Source organism: Pelophylax lessonae (assembly GCF_965119305.1).
Source record: "Pelophylax lessonae genome assembly, chromosome: 3".
NCBI classification, from domain to species: Eukaryota; Metazoa; Chordata; class Amphibia; order Anura; family Ranidae; genus Pelophylax; species Pelophylax lessonae.
The window spans coordinates 340,039,047-340,053,354 of NC_138770.1; the positions used below are offsets into that span (position 1 = coordinate 340,039,047).

Genomic DNA, 14,308 nt, shown 5'->3' on the forward strand with positions numbered 1-14,308 from the left:
CATTCTATGAGCTATTAGATACTGTTATTACCACATACAGGTATTGTGACAAAGTCACGCACGATTATTCTATTTTATTCACGCCACCTTATTGACCCCCTCCACATCCGTGGGTGAGGCATTCACTGGGTGACCATCCTTGCATGCTTCACGGTGGTGGGAGCCCTGGACTAGCATGTGGTTGTGCATGTGAATAACTCCTTTGTATAATATTGTTGATTATATTGTTCTCATAACATATCTCTATTATATAGGAACTCCAAGGCAAATTAACATACCATACAACTCTATACCCCTGAAGAAGCGGAGTGTTGAAACCCGCGAAACATGTTGGGTTAATGCCCGGTACCTTGGTTTGGGGTTACCGGAGCTTGCAAAATATTAATATTGCCTGAAATGTTTAGAACTGTATGCAATTGAAACAATTATGATGGTAAATTGCTCTGTACAATTTTTATTCCATAGTTTTTCTTTTCTATTTTGTATGTAACCATTTTTTAATGGAAAACAATAAAATTTATATATTTTTTTTATATATGGTGGTTCTCCATCGCTGATTATAGTACCGATAAAATCCCATCAGCCCTCAATCATTCTTTTTCTGCTTAGTCTCCTTTTCCCTATTTTTCTTTTTCCCACACATCTTTTTCCACATTCCTATTCTTTCCTCCTTCTCCTCTTTCCTCCACCCTTCTTCTCCTTCCTCCTTCCTTTTCTTTTCTTCTCTTTCTCTTCTTTTCCCATCCCTCCCTCTTTTTCCATCCTCCCCTGCTTTTCTTTTTTCCCCAGTTTTCCCTCTTGCAATCTGATACTCCTTCCTTTCCTCCCGCATTTCTTTTCCCTCTTTTCTTTTTGGTTTATGGTTTCCCCACTCCTAGGCTCATTCATTTCTTTGTGTCTGTTTCTCTACTCCACCTCTTGGATCTTTTCAATTAAGACATGGTTTTTGTGTTGAACCCCCACACCAGGGTTTCACATAATTCCCAGGTTGTTTGAATTATCACCAGGGATGCTGGTACAATACTATAACCATACAACAACCATACAACAAACACCAAATTGTGTATTCTTACTCATTGTTTGTCATTGGTGACTAAGGCGCATGAGATGAATTTTAAACTTCTCTCCCCTTGGTACCAGTGTCCAGTGCTGCTTCACCGTATAAACCCAGATGTTACAGATACATGTTGACACTGTCAATCTACCAATGGATCTCCTCTACATAATTGGTGGGAATGCCCAACTATTCATGAGTTTTGGGATCTGATACTACAGCTTTATAATACCATTTCCGGGATGACAGTAGCCAACACATCACAAATCGCTTTATTATCTATCCTACCCAGTTCTCCTAAATGCATTAAGAAATATCTCCTTAGACATTGGCTGAAAGCTGCAAGTCGTTATACCGTGCCATTGGCAGAAAGGCACAGGCTCCTGCTTTAAGTGAATAGGTGGTAAAGGTGGATTATACCGAGAGGATGGAGTCTCTTCTGGTACATGAATCAGAAATGTATGAACAATATCAACAAATATGGCTCCCTTGGAAATTATATAGGGGATCATCAGAAATGTGAAAACTCATAAGGAGACAACTGTAGGATCTGAATTGGTCCAAGGTCACCTTAGGTGGAGAAGCATCTGGTTGTCATACTTTTCTTTTCCCTCCTTCCTCTTTTTTTTGTATTTTGTTATTCACACCCCCTTAAGGGCCATACACACTATAAGATTTTCTGAAGACTTTTTCCTTCAGATTTACCTTTTCTATGTAGTGCAAGGGCCTGCCAGATTGCATACAAATTGAAAGTGTTTAGGTTTGACCTCATATTATATGGTTTTGGTAAGTCTGAAGGAAAAAGTCTTCAGAAAATCTTATAGTGTGTATGGCCCATTAGTTTTGATAATATATTTTAAGAACCAAGATACTATAACTCTTTATGGTATTAAGAAGTTGGGATGTGTCCAATTCTTTTTTTAAGACAAGTAAGTAATGTTTAAGACATTTGTTTTATACTTTGGTATTGGCCTTTCCTCTCCACTAGTATTAGAATTAACTTCTATTATATAGGCGTAATAGTCCCTGTGGGGTGTTTTTATGTCAAATATCATATACATTCTAATATTGTAGTGTTTATTAGAGATTTGAGAATTGTTTTTTTTTTCGGAGATGTATATATCACCAATGTATTACAGCTTTATGTATGTACATAAAATTGTTACTCAATAAACATAGATTGAAAACAACTAACAAGAATAAAATAATAATTGTCTGTTCTATTACCACTCATCCTCTTGTGTAGCCTCTCATGTAGGTTATCATTATGGCATAAATTTTCCAGCACCTTATTTCTCAGGCTCTAATTTTTTTTAAGAATCATCTCATTACACTGGACATTTATTCAAGCATATTTGACAGGGAATGAAATTGACATAAAAAGTTACATCTATGGGTCAAAAGTTAACATCCATAGGTGCTTGCATGTACGTTTTTTATCCTCCACTCTGGCATGATCTCTCAATGTACTGCACTATTCCTCACAAAAATGCCTAACAAAGATGTATATTGCAGTAAAGCATATCAATGCTTTGATTTCATAACTGAAATAACGAACACCCTGGGCTCCTGAAATGATAAAAAAAAAAAATTATTGTACCCGAACATTTTTGCCTGCTTTTAACATTGCATGTCAGGTTTACTATCTGTCAGAAATCACATCCTCCTTTTAAGTAAAGGGGAAGTTCACTTACGACCTCTGCAGAACTTTACCTACTCCTAAAAGGTGTAGCAAAGGATGATTCTGTAAAGCTGTTTTTAACTTGCAATTTCTGTTCCAAAGTAGAAAATAAGGCCAGTCACACACAGTGAAAACTTTACTGCAACCACTGGTATTAATGTCATCCAGTACCAGAAACTGTGTCATCCAGTACCAGTGCCCATTCATCCCTCTCTTGTATATCCCAGCTCCATCCTTTCTCTGCAGTGACCTGTATATTAACCCTTTCACATCCCTTTCCTGCACATCTGTATATTTTCTCTTCCATTCCCATCCTTCCACATTATATGACCTGTAAATGAACACTTTAACCTCCTAGTCCTCCTCCATGGTATTTAATGTAGCTAGCGCTAGTGTACATTTTTCAAGCTCTGTGTCTTAAACCCCCTCAATACCAGCATGTTTCTTAATTTCCAAAAAAATTTGATCACTTTGGCATGCCTACTTTCCAAAAAAAGGATTCTTTTACGAGGTTTTGCTCTATTTTTTTCTTTGTACAGTAAAATAAAAAATCCCAGTGGTTATTATATAACATCAAAATGAAGCTATATCTGATATATATGATATAAAATAAATGTTGTACAGTGTTCAGTTGCCAAGTAATTGTCAGTCGAACTATGATAGCAATGAAAACTAAAACATGGACTAGACAGAAAGGGAGTTCAACATGTCAGTACTTAAGTGATTGAAAATACAGTTGAATTTAATGGAAAGGTTTTTTTTTTAGATTTAAGGATTATTTAACAAAAACAGCAAGCAAGAATGTCCTTCTTTGGTAAATGCAATTCAATTATTATGTCGTTTGTGGTGCCTCAAGTCAGGTGGGGGGATTTTGTGGGCAGGAGTAAGGATATAGAGAAATAGTAATATATAATATAATAGTATTTATTGAAATAAAAAAGGGGGGGGGGAGCACAAATTATATACAACATTGGAGTGTGAATGGGTAGAGGCCCATTGAGTGCCAGTGAAGAAAAGGTAGAGTGTGTTTACACGTGAAAATTGTGTGACTTCATCGTTTTTGAAAACAGGACAATCCTGCACTGTTGATCCCTGTAGGATAGGGATTGGTTCAGAGCAGGTGTCCGATCGGTAATCCGACGCGTTTCGGCCAAGATTAGGCCTTTATCAAGGTTGTATCACCGATTCTATAATTATTGAGATATAATGTGTGAGTAGCTCAGTAACACTATATATATATATATATATATACAGAGGAATTTTTCTTAATTAGCATTTTACATACACTTTTGTATCCGATTTCTTGTGATTGTGTCTTCCCGAGATTTTCTTCAGGTGCTGCAGGAACTATATGCTGTGTAGGATAGACGGATAATTTGAGTATTGGGGCTGGAAAAAACAACCAAATGGAAAATAGTGATTGTAGTAAGTAGTTTTATTTACTTGGGATCTGAGAATTCAATTCAAAGTCCAAAGGGGGGTCCAGGATATATCTAGCAGTGGGACCAATCTGAAAAGATATCAATTTGTTGTTGGTTTTTTGTTTTTGTGCCAGTCCGCATGGGTGGTGATTTAACATAAGAATTGGTGACTTCCAACAAGGAAAAAGAAACGGCTGCAAAGGCCGTGGGTTCTGAGGAGGAGATAGGTTCAAGGAGAATCTTCTCCACCAGAGAAAACTTACAGTGCGCCACTGACCGTGCACGGTTGCTGTCACAGGGCTTCACACAGCGCTTATGCGCATGCGTGACAGCCTATTTAAGGCCGGGGAACGCTCCAGGAACTCCAGGCTCTCTCCAACCGAGGGAGAGGAAGCATCTTGGAGACTCTTATGCTGCGGACGGACGTCTTTAACCCCTACAACCCTACAAAACTGTAAGTTTTCTCTGGTGGAGAAGATTCTCCTTGAACCTATCTCCTCCTCAGAACCCACGGCCTTTGCAGCCGTTTCTTTTTCCTTGTTGGAAGTCACCAATTCTTATGTTAAATCACCACCCATGCGGACTGGCACAAAAACAAAAAACCAACAACAAATTGATATCTTTTCAGATTGGTCCCACTGCTAGATATATCCTGGACCCCCCTTTGGACTTTGAATTGAATTCTCAGATCCCAAGTAAATAAAACTACTTACTACAATCACTATTTTCCATTTGGTTGTTTTTTCCAGCCCCAATACTCAAATTATCCGTCTATCCTACACAGCATATAGTTCCTGCAGCACCTGAAGAAAATCTCGGGAAGACACAATCACAAGAAATCGGATACAAAAGTGTATGTAAAATGCTAATTAAGAAAAATTCCTCTGTATATATATATATATATAGTGTTACTGAGCTACTCACACATTATATCTCAATAATTATAGAATCGGTGATACAACCTTGATAAAGGCCTAATCTTGGCCGAAACGCGTCAGATTACCGACCGGACACCCGCTCTGAACCAATCCCTATCCTACAGGGATCAACAGTGCAGGATTGTCCTGTTTTCAAAAATGATGAAGTCACACAATTTTCACGTGTAAACACACTCTACCTTTTCTTCACTGGCACTCAATGGGCCTCTACCCATTCACACTCCAATGTTGTATATAATTTGTGCTTTTTCCCCCCCCCTTTTTTATTTCAATAAATACTATTATATTATATATTACTATTTCTCTATATCCTTACTCCTGCCCACAAAATCCCCCCACCTGACTTGAGGCACCACAAACGACATATAAATTGTTGGGATGGTGGCAGAAAACTACTAACTAACCTCCAATACAAGATCCACAACCTCTAACTCTGCAATTCAATTATTAAAAGTATTGTTTATTTTTCTTTTTTTAAATTTTTATTGATTTGTATACAGTACAACATTGGAGGCATTTATGTTTAAAGATAGTGTGCACGTGTTTTTTAATTCTCTGCCTGGACATAATTATACCCAAATGAAATATTCACACACTCAAGATAAACTAGGAAATCTTTCCATCTGAAAGGTTTATTACTTGCTTTTTTCGGTTCCATTTTGCTTTTCAGATTAGCAAAATAAGCTCCCTTGGCTAGAAACCGGGTTCAAATTCAGGACAGGCCACAACTAAGATCTTCTTATGCAATGAATAAATAGGATATATAATGAAAGCTTATCTTAAATTGTTAATTGCACAAATATTCTCTTCACTATTGTAATATTATTAATTTTCATTTATCAGTTGGAGAGAGTGTGTCTTCCATCTCTTCTGAACTGACATAATTGCGTGAAAAGAGATAGGATTCATTCTTCAGAAAAAGTTAGCTATGCAAAGAATAATTTTACTCTTCATTTAAGCTGGTATTTTTTTATTTGTATTTTAATATCAGTCTTCATATGTCGCTTTTGGAGAAGTATATGATTTTGCTAATAACATTTTGGCCAATATTTATTCTGTAAAATGAGCTTTTGTTTGAGGACAAGATATGAGATAAAGTCTGCTTTAATCTAAAATAAACAATAATGAATAATGCAACTAAAATTTTTCTATCTGATGCCAAAATACCAGCAGGTCTTGTTGGATTGAACATGCCATCTCATAGGGAGAACAGATGGCTTTAAGCAGCAGACCATACCGCTCATTTTTGTTTTTGGAGGACATGGTTTTGTTTTTAACTTAGGGCAAAATTCCTTTTATAGAACTTGAACAGCAAGAAGGCTTTTCTTCTCACTCACTAATTCCTGTTATCATCGTTTAGTTGACATCATTCTTTCATTAAAATTATAGACTTCCAAGATAACCGTATAGGTTAATCACTTGTAGTTAATTTTAGTTGATAGAGCTATCCATGCTTAGTTTTATTTTTGGTTGGCTATTTTGACCATCTGAACAAAAAGAAGAAACAGATTGAAAACACTTTAAATATCAATAAGTGTTATTTGTTAACCAGCGTGAATAAAACTATACCCTAAGCTTCAATACATGGTGTTTATTCATAAAATTAAACATTGCTTTGTGATTGATATGCTGTAATATCCCCGTGGAATTTAGAGCCATTCCATTTAGGAATGTTTAAATATACTAGCTGTAAGTTGGCTAATTTGCTAGATGAAAGCATTCAAATTTTTTTTATATTTTTACTAGTGATAAAAGTTAATGTTTAACATATTTTATTACTAACAATAAGCAAAGATCATGGGGAACTTAATTTCACAGTCAATGTCTTGCATTCTCAAATCAAACAATTATAAAAACATACCATAGGGTATATTTATAAAGCAATGAAGGGGATATTACCCAAACATTCACTGCAGGTGAATCTTCCTGCTGCATGTGTTTTACCTTACACTGATTGATTCACCTGCAGTGAATGTTTGGTGAATGTCAAAGTCACTTATACATATGCCCCTAAGATATTTTATTGAGGTCCTTTAATACTACAGCTGTGAGCAAAAGTTTTGAGAATAACACAAATATTAATTTTCACAAAGTCTGCTGCTTCAGAGTTTTTAGATATTTTTGTCAGATGTTACTATGGTATACTGAAGTATAATTACAAGCATTTCATAAGTGTCAAAGGCATTTGTTGACAATTACATTGAGTTTATGCAAAGAGTCAATATTTGTTGTGTTAACCCAGGTAAGGTAAACTTAGCCTTTACATTTCTTCCTTTTATTTAACAAATTTTTGTCAGCTTGAATGCTGCTAGCATTTTATAAGTCTCATTTTTTATTTATCTGTGTGATTTCTATCACTTTCTTGCAACTCAATACATCTGTTTTCTTGCACTGTTCTCCATATAATAATTTTCTACCTTTACTTTGTTCTATATTGGTGCTCATATAATTTATCTTCTCTCCTTCTCTCAATCTTTTCTTACTTTCAAAACCTTCCTCACTGAAACTCTTACTAACTTGATTTCAGAGGCTTTCTCCTTAAATCACTTATTACTTTTTTTTTATCTGAGTTGCTTGTTGTTGTTTTTTTTCTTGCTGACTATGCAATTCTGTACTTTTATTCCTATATCGTCTTTGCTGTTTTTAAACTCTGACTTAGTCCAAATATATTTCAGCATCCTATCATGACTGCTATTTGTATAAGTGCTTTAGCACTTCACCTATTAACTAGAAGTGCCAAGAGCTACCCAATGCCCCAACAAGCTTCTTCATAGAATGAAATAATGGACATTTGGGAAGTGTTAGGTGCTGCTAAAACTTGCACTGAACAATTTCCATGTGATTGTTATACCCTGAAGAAGCCAGGATCCTACCGTGACTGCTATTTGTATAAGTGCTTTAGCACTTCACTCATTGTCTAGAAGTGCCAAGAGCTACCCAATGCCCCAACATGCTTTGTCACCCTAGTGGCTTCTTTATGGAATAATGGGCATTTGGAAAGTGTTAGGTGCTGCTAAAACTTGCACTGAACAATTTCCATGGCATTTTTATACCCTGAGGAAACCACCAAGGTGGAAAAAACCTGTTGAAGTATAAGGACATTTTATGGACAATTGGAATGTGTCACACAGAGTATGCCCTCTTATATGTAGCTTGTATAGGGGGGCTTTGACATTAAATACCCATATTTACTCTTTTTTTATGGTATATATAGAATGACAGCTGGCTGGAAATATATAGCTGACCTTTGTTTTTGTGGACTGTCTAATCTAGTACACTGTGATCACAAGGAGCTGCTTTAGGTGATAGTGCTACTGTATGTTTTGATTTTGAAACATAGATCAAATATATTGAGATAATATGTAATCTCTAATCTACTTTATAAACTGTATATCTAAATTTTAGATTTTTATATACTGTAGGTGTTTTGCAGCTATACAGAAAAGGTTACAATATACAAAATATAGCAGTGATGCAATATATTCATTACCTGGGGTCTATAGAACCTGTTAAATCTGGTAAGCTGTGGTAACTTTTTTCCTAAGCAGAGTTAATAGAGAACATATCTTTCTATAACCCCAGTATGCATGCTTGTGATTATGACAATGTTGTTTGTAATATTTTTTGAGTGTAACTATAAATTATAGGTAAACAACTGCACAAATGTTATATTAAATAGGTAGTGAGCGAGAGAGAGAGAGAGAGAGAGAGAGAGAGAGATTACACTTACATAAAGTGCGTTGAGTGTATTCCTTTACATTTTAAAGGCTTTTGTTTTGTTTGATTTTGCAAATAGAACATATCCTGTCCTAGGGTGACAACACTCACTCACCATACTGTATTATGGGGAAGCAGCTTTATCGACCCCACCCTTTTCCCCTTCTCATCCCCATAACATAGGGGAAAAGGTGATGTTTTGCAGTCTATGGAGACATTTGGGTATCAGTAGCAGTGAGCACAGAAAGCTGTCAGTTCTCAAGATTTCTGAAAGTAAAGACAGGAAACTTTGCACTTATTGAATTAATAGGAAGAATATTAAGGTTACTATCTCTTTAAAAGTGTTCTTGCCTTTCACTCATCCAGCAATGCACTTAAAAGGAATATAGGGGTGTCAGCACATACCTGAAGCAGCATTCATTACCTCCTCTACAACTGATTGCTGGACATTTCTTAATGAGCTAGGATCCAACAATCACATTTAGTATTGCAGCGTGCCTGCTTCCTTACACACAGTTCTAATGATCCATTATTTTGGTGAACTAAATTTCACTTGCCATTAGGACACTTTGGAGGGTGGGGGGACACAATCTCTGCCATTACCAGGAAAATGCTGCATCTTTGCTCAAATAGATACATGATAGAATAGTTTACCTGACAACGTTTCTTTAGGTTAGACTGTCTTATTAAACAAAGTAAACAACAATTTGTAAAGTACATTAAATTATTTTGACAAAAGGTAACTATCTTCATTTTTTTGACTAAGTAATGATAAGTTAAATATTTGTAGTAGTAGTGTGGTGCCTCACTTTATATGTCAGCGTTGTTTAATCTAACTTATTGAGCATCAATTACTAGAGTTTTATGAAGTTAACCAATGTTTACTGCAGATATCCATTAATGTACAGATAAATGTAAAAAAAATAAGTGATTTCTGCAAATTATAGATTGTTTTAAGAAAACACAAATTACAACATCACTTCACCCTAAATGACTCCCTAGACCAATAGAGAAATGCAGACACGTGAAAAGCACATTGTGTTAGTTCTAAATTTGAATATGATCATTTCCAAACTTAGTCTACCAGTTAATGTGAGCTTGAATATACACAGCCTTACATGTTAGTATTAGATTGGCTTCTAAATGCAGAAAAGCATACTGTATTGTACCAAAACCGATAAGGGTTAACTAATGCAAACCAAAGAATTTCTCCAAGACCACACACTGTTTCACACACTTTACTGATAACATTTATTAAAATAAATATGGAAAGCTTCAAGCCCTATAATAGCACTAGAGGATAATATGCAAAAATCAGAATAAAATAAATGCATAATGTGAAACAGATATAACTGCCAAATCTACCCACTGTTTTTATCCTTTAGGGAGTATTTTGTCTAGAATATAAATTCACTGAAGCTCAAACTATTTATTCCATTGCCACCTTTTTAGGTTGCTGGAACTGGGTAATGGCTTGAATGAATAATTACAGTATCCTGGAGTATTTTGTCAGTAAAGACTGATATGTGACAAGGGATTTAAATTTGATGTCGTGATTGTGCTTTTCTGTTAAGTGATTGGCTTTATGCTGGAACATGCAATCTCTTGATGTTGAGGATCCCATGAGGAACATTTAGTAAATATATTATGCAATCAAGATGACAGGCAAAGACTATACAATATTATTTGGTTTATTGATGCCTAGGGAGGAAGAAATCCTGACATTTTTGGTACTTTTTGGTGCTTTTCATTTGGATTAACTCATTCCTTTGGGCATAATAAGCCAATTAGAAGTGTGGCAACTGACAACCTTAGGCACAGTTGAAGTTACAAGATAATATTTAATTTAAGTGGTGTTTTTCAGTGTCATGGTAAAGTGATTTTTAAGGGTTTGCCTTAGATTTTCATCAACCTCTAGGATATTTTTAGTTGCCTTAGTTTTAATATAATACTTTTTTTCAAAAAAATGTAGTAAAGATGTTTATCACAAGAATTATTTTTTTTACTAAAGCATTTCTTAGCACCTGTTCTTCCATCCATTGGTCTGATCTTGCTGTATGTTTATGTTAGATCCCCACAAGAGAAAAGACCCCCTATATGAAAAACATATTACATTCTATTATTCAACCAAAGTGTTTTGTATAAAACATACAGTTACTGTGTGGAAATTGAAGAAGTCTTATAATGTATGTGGAAAACAGTTTATTTTGTAAAACATTTTAGCATGAGTAAGCTAAGCATATTTATGTTTCTTTATGAAAAACTCTTGAACTTTAAGTATGACAACTGAAAATCTGAGGTGAAGGTTGCCTAAAACAAGTGGTTAGAGTCTTACTACCAGTTTTATTACAGGCTAAAACTTAGCATGATTATTCAGATACAGATCATTTGGTTTTTCTAGTTTTAGTATTTGTGCATAGGCATTTCTTGATTTGGGGCTAGCGTTTTTTTGATAGGGTAAGGTATCACTCTAACAGGTTAAATAATGAATTAGGGTTATGTTATCCTAGTAGGGGTCAAGGGTTGAAATACAGTATCTGTATAACCAACCTTTTTTTGTTTAGTTTAGATATAGTAAGGAACAGTTAGGGAACCTGTCAAGCTTTCCGTGAGTGTCTCCGTTGGGGAGATTTCCCCTCTCTGTTTGTCTTGATGCCTATTATCATTGAGACAGAAAATGTTGGAAAAATCAAAATATTTTACAGTTGTAATCAGTACAAGGGTAACATTCATCCAATAGGGACACCTACTGTATTTAAGAGACAGCTGTCTAAAAGGTGAATTCTTGGGGCGTGGCCAAGTCAGGCATGTGAGAGGACGCTTCTCACACAGCTCCCACTGTAGATCCAAGCACTTATCCTCCCCAGCTTACCTTCCGCAGTGCTTTTGAATCTCCAAGCTGGCTGACATCACGGACAAACTCCCTGTACCATCGCCAGCCTTCTGCATGAGAGTGAGTGATGGCAAGAAGGGAGAGAGATGAGGGGGCGGCCCTTGAAACCCAAGATGGCGCCATCATGGTCTTGTCACAGTGGACTCCATTTGGCTCCGAGAAGCCTGGGGGAAGCAAGTCCCTGAGGAGCCAGGGTAAGGACCCCCAGGAGATATGCTCTATTATACGCATAAATTATCTGGGGCACTGGAGGCAGATTGGTTGGATGATGGGGAGACTGGGCACCATCATGAAAGTGGGCAAGGGACAGAAGAAGATTTTTAGTATAGTCAACATTTTTTGTACCCTAATTTGGAAGGACCATACTCCTAGAATAAAGTTAGAACACCTACAGTGACCGAAGGATGACAGAGGATTGACACTGCTCAATAGGGATGATCGAACTTTTGAAAAGTTCGGTTCGACCAGAACACCCGAACTTCACGAAAGTTCGGCCCGGATTTCAGAACCCCATTGAAATCAATGGGACCCGAACTTCGGTAATCAAAAAACACCATTTTTAAGCCCTAAAACCCAATAAATGCCCCTAAAAAGTGCCTAGGGTTCTGGGTCATGCCCCATTAACTATTAATCACACAAAAAAAAGTTCTTAAAAATTGTCATTTTTGATAAAAAAGCCAATTATTGAAAAATTACAAAAAAAAAAAAAAAAGAGATTTTTTGATTTTTACTTTGGATTTAGTATCTGGGGGGTCTAAAAGGTGTGCATGTGAAGTTTCAGCTCTGTAGCATGTCCAGAACCATGAAAAAAAAAAAGATAATTTTTCAGTAGAACAGGGATGTGGTTCGGGAGCCTCCTTTAACTTTAACACCTATATGATCTTTTTTTCTGGTTCTGGACATGCTACAGAGCTGAAACTTCACAGGTACACCTTTTAGACCCCCCAGACACAAAATCACACAAAAAAAAGTTCTTAAAAATTGTCATTTTTGATAAAAAAGCCAATTATTGAAAAATTACAAAAAAAAAAAAAAAAGAGATTTTTTGATTTTTACTTTGGATTTAGTATCTGGGGGGTCTAAAAGGTGTGCATGTGAAGTTTCAGCTCTGTAGCATGTCCAGAACCATGAAAAAAAAAAAAGATAATTTTTCAGTAGAACAGGGATGTGGTTCGGGAGCCTCCTTTAACTTTAACACCTATATGATCTTTTTTTCTGGTTCTGGACATGCTACAGAGCTGAAACTTCACAGGTACACCTTTTAGACCCCCCAGACACAAAATCACACAAAAAAAAGTTCTTAAAAATTGTCATTTTTGATAAAAAAGCCAATTATTGAAAAATTAAAAAAAAAAAAAAAAAAGAGATTTTTTGATTTTTACTTTGGATTTAGTATCTGGGGGGTCTAAAAGGTGTACCTGTGAAGTTTCAGCTCTGTAGCATGTCCAGAACCATAAAAAAAAAGATCGTTTGTATTAGAAAACTTTAAGCACAGGAATATGGCTTCTCTGCTGTAACACCTTGCCGGTTTAATAGAAGGCATTTTTTGGGGTTCTTTGCAGTCAGGAAAAACATCTGAACTTGTGTATAGTGGTACTGTGCACAAGTTCTGATGTTTTGCCTGCCTCCAAAACTCTCCAAAAAATGCCAGCAAAAACACACCTGGGCATTTTTTTTTTTGACGCTAGCGTTTTTTTGGCATTTTTTGGGGTTCTTTTGAGGCAGGCAAAACATCTGAATATGTGTATAGGGGGGATATATAGACATATATGTCTGAATATATACCCCTAGACATATATAGGTGTGATAGTAGCAGAAATAAATGCTTGCGCTAATTAAATCATTTACAGTAATATATTTCTGCTACTATCACACCTATATATGTCTAGGGGTATATATTCAGACATATATGCCTATATATACACCCTATACACATGTTCAGATATTTTGCCTGCCTCAAAAGAACCCCAAAAAATGCCAAAAAAACGCTAGCGTCAAAAAAAAAAATGCCCAGGTGTGTTTTTTGCTGGCATTTTTTGGGGAATTTTGGAGGCAGGCAAAACATCAGAACTTGTGCACAGTACCACTATACACAAGTTCAGATGTTTTGCCTGCCTCAAAAGAACCCCAAAAAATGCCAAAAAAACGCTAGCGTCAAAAAAAAAAATGCCCAGGTGTGTTTTTTGCTGGCATTTTTTGGGGAATTTTGGAGGCAGGCAAAACATCAGAACTTGTGCACAGTACCACTATACACAAGTTCAGATGTTTTTCCTGACTGCAAAGAACCCAAAAAAATGCCTGCTATTAAACCGGCAAGGTGTTACAGCAGAGAAGCCATATTCCTGTGCTTAAAGTTTTCTAATACAAACGATCTTTTTTTTTATGGTTCTGGACATGCTACAGAGCTGAAACTTCACATGTACACTTTTTAGACCCCCCAGATCCTAAATCCGAAGTAAAAATCAAAAAATCTCTTTTTTTTTTTTTTTTTTTTTTTTTTTTAAATTTTTCAATAATTGGCTTTTTTATCAAAAATGACAATTTTTAAGAACTTTTTTTGTGTGATTTTGTGTCTGGGGGGTCTAAAAAGTGTACCTGTGAAGT

At 35.9% G+C, this 14,308-nt stretch overlaps 1 protein-coding gene across 4 annotated transcripts in view; it reads left to right on the forward strand.

Annotated features, from left to right (window-relative positions):
- The window catches only part of ADGRB3 (adhesion G protein-coupled receptor B3), a 1,221,611-nt gene that overhangs the window by 188,457 nt on the left and 1,018,846 nt on the right, over positions 1 to 14,308 (forward strand). The window lies entirely within an intron of this gene.